The sequence below is a fragment of the Triticum dicoccoides genome, chromosome 7B, assembly GCF_002162155.2.
Source record: "Triticum dicoccoides isolate Atlit2015 ecotype Zavitan chromosome 7B, WEW_v2.0, whole genome shotgun sequence".
NCBI lineage: Eukaryota > Viridiplantae > Streptophyta > Magnoliopsida > Poales > Poaceae > Triticum > Triticum dicoccoides.
In genome coordinates this window covers 671,828,330-671,836,267 of record NC_041393.1, presented here as the reverse complement: position 1 = coordinate 671,836,267, position 7,938 = coordinate 671,828,330, and positions in this window count along the sequence as shown.

Genomic DNA, 7,938 nt, shown 5'->3' with positions numbered 1-7,938 from the left:
CCCCTAAGCCAATTGTAACAATATCCTTTTCACAATCAATCCTAGCATTAACAGTATTCAAGAAGGGTCTACCAAATATAATGGGACAAAAGTCATCTTGTGGGGAACCAAGAACAAGAAAATCAGCAGGATATTTAACTTTCCCCCACAAGACTTCAACATCTCTAACAATCCCAAATGGCTTAATAGTATCCCTATTGGCAAGCTTAATAGTAACATCAATGTCTTCCATTTCAGCGGGTGCAATATCATGCATAATTTCATTATATAGGGAAAAAGATATTGCACTAGCACTAGCACCCATATCACATAAGCCATGATAACAATGATCTCCTATTTTAACAGAAATTACAGGCATACCTACAACAGGTTTATGTATCTTAGTATCGGGTCTAGCAATATTAACAGTTTCACCACAGAAGTAAATAACATGCCCATCTATATTATCATCCAAGAGATCTTTAACCATAGCAGTACTAGGTTCAACTTTAATTTGCTCAGGAGGTGTATAAGTTCTAGTATTACTCTTACAAACAATAGTTGAAGCTTTAGCATGATCCTTTATTCCAACAGGAAAAGGTGGTTTCTCAGCATAAGTAGTAGGAACAATAGGGTCATTATAAGTGATAGTCTTTTCTCCAACTGTAATAGGTGCAACTACCTTTACTTCAGTGGGAGGGTTATATTTAAACCACTTCTCCTTAGAGAGATCAACGTGAGTAGCAAAAGATTCACAAAAAGCAGCTACTATCTCAGAGTCAAGTCCATATTTAGTGCTAAATCCACGAAAAGCATCGGTATCCATAAAAGATTTAACACAATCCAACTTAGGTGTTATACCTGACTCCTTACCATCGTCGGAACCCCAATCTTCAGAGTTGCGTTTAATTCTTTCCAATAAATCCCACTTGAATTCAGTAGTCTTCAGCATATAAGAACCAGCACAGGAAGTATCGAGCATGGTGCGATCATTGAGAGAAAGCCGAGCATAATTTTTTTGAATCATATCTCTTGAGAGCTCATGATTGGGGCATGAATATAACATTGACTTAAGCCTCCCCCAAGCTTGAGCGATGCTTTCTCCTTCACGAGGCCGGAAATTATATATGTAATTACGATCACGATGAACAAGATGCATAGGATAGAACTTCTCGTGAAATTCCAACTTCAATCGTTTATAGTTCCAAGATCTCGTATCATCACATAGCCTATACCATATCAATGCATCTCCCTTCAAAGTTAAAGGGAAGACCTTCCTTTTAACAACATCATCGGGAATACCTGCAAGCTTAAATAATCCCCAAACTTCGTCCACAAAGATAAGGTGTAAATCGGGATGCAATGTTCCATCTCCTGCAAAAGGATTAGCTAGCAGTTTCTCTATCATACCTGAAGGAATCTCAAAGTAAACATTTTCAGTAGGTTCAGTAGGTTGAGGAGCAACTCTTTGCTCTACTGGTCGGGGCGAAGATACCCTGAACAAGCCCCTCAAAGGATTATTTTCCATAGTAACAAGTGACAGAAAATTTTAGCACACTATATAAATGTTTCCTTACCAAGTTCCACTCACCAAAGGCGCTTCACTCCCCGGCAACGGCGCCAGAAAAGAGTCTTGATGACCCACAAGCATAGGGGATCTATCTAGTCCTTTCGATAAGTAAGAGTGTCGAACCCAACGAGGAGCAGAAGAAAATGACAAGCGGTTTTCAGTAAGGTATTCTCTGCAAGCACTAAAATTGTAGGTAACATATAGTTTTGTGATAAGATAATTTCTAACGGGTAACAAGCAATGAAAGTAAATAAAGTGCAGCAGGGTGGCCCAATCCTTTTTGTAGCAAAGGACAAGCATGGACAATTTCTTATAATGAGAAAATTGCTCCCAAGGACACATGGGAATTATCGTCAAGCTAGTTTTCATCACGCTCATATGATTCACGTTCGGTACTTTGATAATTTGATATGTGGGTGGACCGGTGCTTGGGTACTGCCCTTTCTTGGACAAGCATCCCACTTGTGATTAACCCCTATTGCAAGCATCCACAACTACAAAAGAAGTATTAAGGTAAACCTAGCCATAGCATGAAACTAGTGGATCCAAATTAGCCCCTTACGAAGCAATGCATAAACTAGGGTTTAAGCTTCTGTCACTCTAGCAACCCATCATCTACTTATTACTTCCCAATGCCTTCCTCTAGGCCCAAATAATGGTGAAGTGTCATGTAGTCGACGTTCAAATAACACACTAGAGGAGAGACAACATACATCTCATCAAAATATCGAACGGATACCAAATTCACATGACTACTAATAGCAAGACTTCACCCATGTCCTTAGGAACAAACTAACTACTCACAAAGAATATTCATGTTCATGATCCGAGGAGTATTAATATGCATTAAGGATCTGAACATATGATCTTCCACCAAGTAAACCAATTAGCATCAACTACAAGGAGTAATCAACACTACTAGAAACCCACAGGTACCAATTTGTGGTTTTGATACAAGATTGGATTCAAGAGATGAACTAGTAGGGTTTTGAGAGGAGATGGTGCTGGTGAAGATGTTGATGGAGATTGACCCCCTCCCGATGAGAGGATCGTTGGTGATGATTTCCCCCTCCCGGAGGGAAGTTTCCCTGGCAGAACAGCTCCGCCGGAGCCCTATATTGGTTCTGCCATGGTTCCGCCTCGTGGCGGCGGAGTTTCATCCCGTAAGCTTGCTTATGATTTTTTCAGGGTAAAAGCCTTCATATAGCAGAAGATGGGCACCGGAGGGCCACCAGGGGGCCCAGGAGACAGGGGGCGCACCCAGTAGGGGGGCGGGGGAGGGCGCGCGCCCCAACCCTCCTGGCCAGGATGTGCGCCCCCTCTGGTATTTTCTTCGCTCAACATTTCTTATTAATTCCAAAAATGACTTCCGTGGAGTTTCAGGATTTTTGGAGCTGTGTAGAATAGGTTTCCAATATTTGCTCCTTTTCCAGCCAGAATCCATGCTGCCGACATTCTCCCTCTTCATGATAAACCTTGTAAAATAAGAGAGAATAGCCATAAGTATTGTGACATAATGTGTAATAACATCCCATAATGCAATAAATATTGATATAAAAGCATGATGCAAAATGGACGTATCAGGGTGCACCTGTCATGGGCTCGAATCCGTCAAAGATCAAGTCTCCGCGGATGTCGGCAGTGTAAATGAGGCTTCCAAACCGGACCTGATGGCCGGGGGCGTAGCTATCGATCTGCTCCAGATGGCCAAGCGAGTTTGCCCACAGTGCGAAGCCGCCGAATACGAAGATCTGTCCGGGGAGGAAAACCTAGCCTTCGACCGCATCGTTGTGGATGATTGAAGGAGCCATCAAGCCTTATGGTGACGACACAGTGAAACTCTCAATGAAAGCACCAATGTCGGTGTCAAAACCGGCGGATCTCGGGTAGGGGGTCCCAAACTGTGCGTCTAGGGCTAATGGTAACAGGAGGCGGGAGACACAATGTTTACCCAGGTTCAGGCCTTCTCTATGGAGGTAATACCGTCCTTCCTGCTTGATTGCTTGATTGATCTTGATGATATGAGTATTACAAGAGTTGATCTACCACGAGATCGTAGAGGCTAAACCCTAGAAGCTAGCCTATGATTATGATTGTTGTTGTCCTACGGACTAAACCCTCCGGTTTATATAGACACCGGAGGGGGCTAGGGTTACACAGAGTCGGTTACAGAGAAGGAAATCTACATATCCGAATTGCCAAGCTTGCCTTCCACGCAAAGGAGAGTCCCACCCGGACACGGGACGAAGTCTTCAATCTTGTATCTTCATAGTCCAACAGTCCGGCATAAGCATATAGTCCGGTTGTCCGAGGACCCCCTAATCCTGGACTCCCTGACCTGGTTTGCTCCTGTGCTACGTCCGGTCAGTCACCGCCGAGGGTGGTGTAGGTTGTCCCCTCCCACGGCCGCTGACCTTGTTGCTCCTTGTTTCCGGCCGGTTCCTCTCGATCCCGCTGGTCTCGCTTCGCTTATCACTGTGAGACGGCGATGGTGACTGCGAGTCCGTGGTGGCGCATATTGGTGGTCGGCAAGTATGGTGGAGCACGATGATCGGCTGGGGTCGTGGTTGCTTGATGGTTGGGAGAAATCCTTGTCGGCTTGTCCGGCACCGATTCAGTGACGCCCGTGGGCGCCACTGTGCCTTCTTGAAGGGCGTCAGATATACCCCTTCCCTCCCACGGCCCTTCAAGAACAGGGCCTTCCCTCCCACGGCCCTTCTTGAAGGTGTTGCTTGGTATGCGGCGTTTCGGGGTGCTAGGAGCATGGTGGAATTCTCCGGCAGGCGCAGCGGTTGCGAGTCATCTTCATTTTCGTTGATCCGCCATTGTCGGCATTTTTTCCTTTTGTATTTTCTCTTTCATTTCTTTTGGGCGTGCCTATGCTGCTTCCACCCCAGCACCTATCGTTGGTTGTATCAATGTTGTTGCTTTATAATGCAAAGCGGGGGGAAACCCTTTTTCTGTAAATCTTATACTTGACGCGTGAGGCTACCGAATCCATGGTCTTCACCGGGACTGTTGTCGTACAACCTCCATCACTACCAGTGGCAGACCTAGAAATAAAAATGAAGGGTGAGCACATTTTCAAAAATTTGAGGCCTATTGTTGGAATTTGCTAGTGGGCTTTTGGCCCAAAGCCCAACTAAAATTCTGAAATTCTCTTGGCCCATTCATGCACACATGTGAGTGGAGTGAGTGAGGCTAAAGTTTAATCCCACCTCATAAGTTGAGAGAGAGTTGCACCTCTTTATAAGGTGAGCTCTCCTACCACTGGTATGAGCATGAGAAGAGGAGACCTACACGCGTGCTCCTCCTCCTCGCTCGCCTCACCACGCCACACCACGCCACGCCTTGCCTCGTCACGACGTGCCGCGGGTTGAGGGATTGAGCCAAGCCAAGGACAGAGCTACGCACGTTGTCTATATTTTTGCTGCTCGGGAAAAATTAATGAGTCATTAATTAATAATTAACGAATGCGTTAATTACTGAACCGTTTCCGGTTCTTTTGGATCGTGATGACTCGGACGTGGGGTTTACTCCCACGACATACCCGGCCCGCACTACATAGTCAGGCAGTGTCTACCCTAGCCGTCGCCGTTTTTTCGTATGGTTTCTCACCACCATTCCAGACCATTGCGCCGCCGAGCAAGTCTTCTCCATTCCTCCTTTCGGTGTGCACCGGGAGAAGGGACAGCAGGCCTACGGAACCCCGCCTCTCGTGATCCTGTACGGGAGAGGGGCGATCAGGTTTTTGGGGAGCGCACTCGCGCGACTGCTGGCAGCGACGACTTCGCGAACAACGACTTCTTCCCCGACCTCGGCAACCTCATCCTCGACGACATGGGCGACAACGTCAACGCCGGCGGTGCTGCTCCCGCTGCACCGTATGTGATTTTATCTTCCCTGTTCGAGATAGTGGTGGAATTCATGTTTCTAGTATGTGCCCTAGATGTGATCTGTTCATCTACTATGCTAGTTTGCATGATTAGTTCAATCTTTGCTACTGTAGTCATGATTTATCTTCTATTAATTCGGATTAAATCTCGTAGTAATTTGCTCATATTTTCAACAATCCAAAAACCTGATTATAGGCAATTTGCTCCGAGTGGTTTTGCTGCGCATCTGAAGCTGCCTGCCTTTAAGGGGGCGCAATATAAGAGGTGGCGCATGAGAGCAGTCTACTGGTTTCAGACCATGGGCTACTATGATGCCACCAAGGGCAAGCCTGAGGGCGATCTTAGTCCGGCACAGTTGGAAACTTTTGAGAAGATCGATACTATCTTTAAAGGCGTTCTTCTGGGTGTTCTTGATGACTCCATTGTGGACTCATATATGTCATTGTGCTCGAGGCCAAGTTTGGTGCCTCGAACGCCGGTAGTGAGTTGTACGTCATGGAGCAATTCTATGACTACAAGATGACTGATGAGCGCTCTGTTGTACAACTGGCTCATGAGATACAGTCGCTCACAAAAGAACTTGAGTACTTCAAGTATGTGTTGCCGGACAAATTTGTTGCCGGAGGCATCATTGCCAAGCTTCCACCTTCGTGGAACAACTTTGCTACTTCTCTGAAACACAAGAGACAAGAGTTTTTCGTTGAAGATCTCATTGGTACTCTTGATGTTGAAGAGAAGGCGAGAGCAAAGGACACACGTGCTTGAGTTGCTGAGGGAGCTTCTAGTGCCCACATGGTATAGAAGAAGAACTTCCAGCCCAACAAGTTTAAAAAACAACAAGAACAAAACTCAGGGCAAAGGCAAGTTTGATACAAAGAACAAGCCATCGCATTCTACCAACTTCAAGAAGAATTCTCACAAGAAGGGGAAGGGACTTTGCCATGTTTGCAGGTGATCCTAATCACTGGGCTCCGAAATGTCCTAACCACTTTGAGGAGCACGAACACGAGAAGAGCGGCAAGTCCGCTAATGTTGTCATCGGTGATACTGATATGAAGGAATCCGGGTACGGTATTCTTCCTACCATCCTTTCAGTATTTCAATCTCCTGATTGGTTAATTGACACCGGTGCCAATGTACATGTTTGTGCTGACGCCTCAATGTTTTCTTCTTACCAGGTCACAGGGACTTCTCCCGTGCTGATGGGGAACGGGTCACATGCCATCATTCGAGGTGTCGGTACGGTCGATCTGAAGTTTACTTCGGGCAAGACCGTGCGTCTGAAGAACGTTCATCATGTGCCGTCCATCAGTAAAAATCTCGTTAGCGGTTCCCGTTTATGTCGAGATGGTTTTAAGTTGGTTTTTGAGTCCAATAAAGTTGTAATTTCCAAGTGTGGACAATTTGTTGGAAAAGGCTGTGAGTGCGGAGGCTTGTTCCGCCCATCTATGTCAGATATTTGCACTAAAGTTATTAATAATGTTTGCCACAATAATGAGTCGGATATTTGGCATTCACGACTTTGTCATATTAACTTTGGTTGCATGACGCGGCTAGCCAATATGAATTTAATTCCAAAAATCTCTACTGTCAAAGGCTCTAAGTGCCAAGTATGTGTGCAAGCTAAACTACCTCGCAAGTCCCATAAGACTGCAGAGGCAAGAGACTTGGCTCCACTAGAGCTTATACATTCTGATCTCTGTGAGATGAATGGCGTGTTGACAAAAGGTGGAAAGAGATACTTCATGACGTTGATTGATGACTCCACTAGATATTGTTATGTGTATCTTCTGAAATCAAAACATGAGGATTTAACTTTCTTCAAAAACTATAAAGCTGAGGCAGAGAACCAACTTGATCGAAAAATTAAATGGCTTAGGTCCGATCGTGGTGGAGAGTATTTTTCCAATGAATTTGATCTGTTTTGTGCGGTACATGGTATAATCCATGAGAGGATGCCTCCCTACCCACCTCAGTCTAATGGGGTGGCCGAAAGAAAGAACCAAACTCTAACTGATTTGGTTAACGCCATGTTAGACACATCGGGTCTTTCCAAGGAATGGTGGGGGGAGGCGCTAATGACCGCGTGTCATGTCCTAAACCGAGTTCCCACAAAGCATAAGACCATGACTCCATTTGAGGAATGGGAAAGGAAAAGGTTGAAACTCTCTTACCTATGTTCTTGGGGTTGTTTGGCGAAAGTCAATATACCAATTCCCAAAAAGCGCAAGCTTGGACCAAAATCCGTGGATTATGTTCTTCTGGGCTATGTTTTTCATAGCATTGGCTATAGATTTTTGATAACAAAATCTGAGGTATCCGACATGCATGTTGGTACGATTATGGAGTCTAATGATGCAACTTTCTTTGAGGACATATTTCCTATGAAGGATATGTCAAGTTCATCAAATCAGGAGATACCTACTTCATCTAGTGAGGAACTCACTGTAATTCCTGAACCCATCATTGCGATGGAACACGTTGAGAATCCTG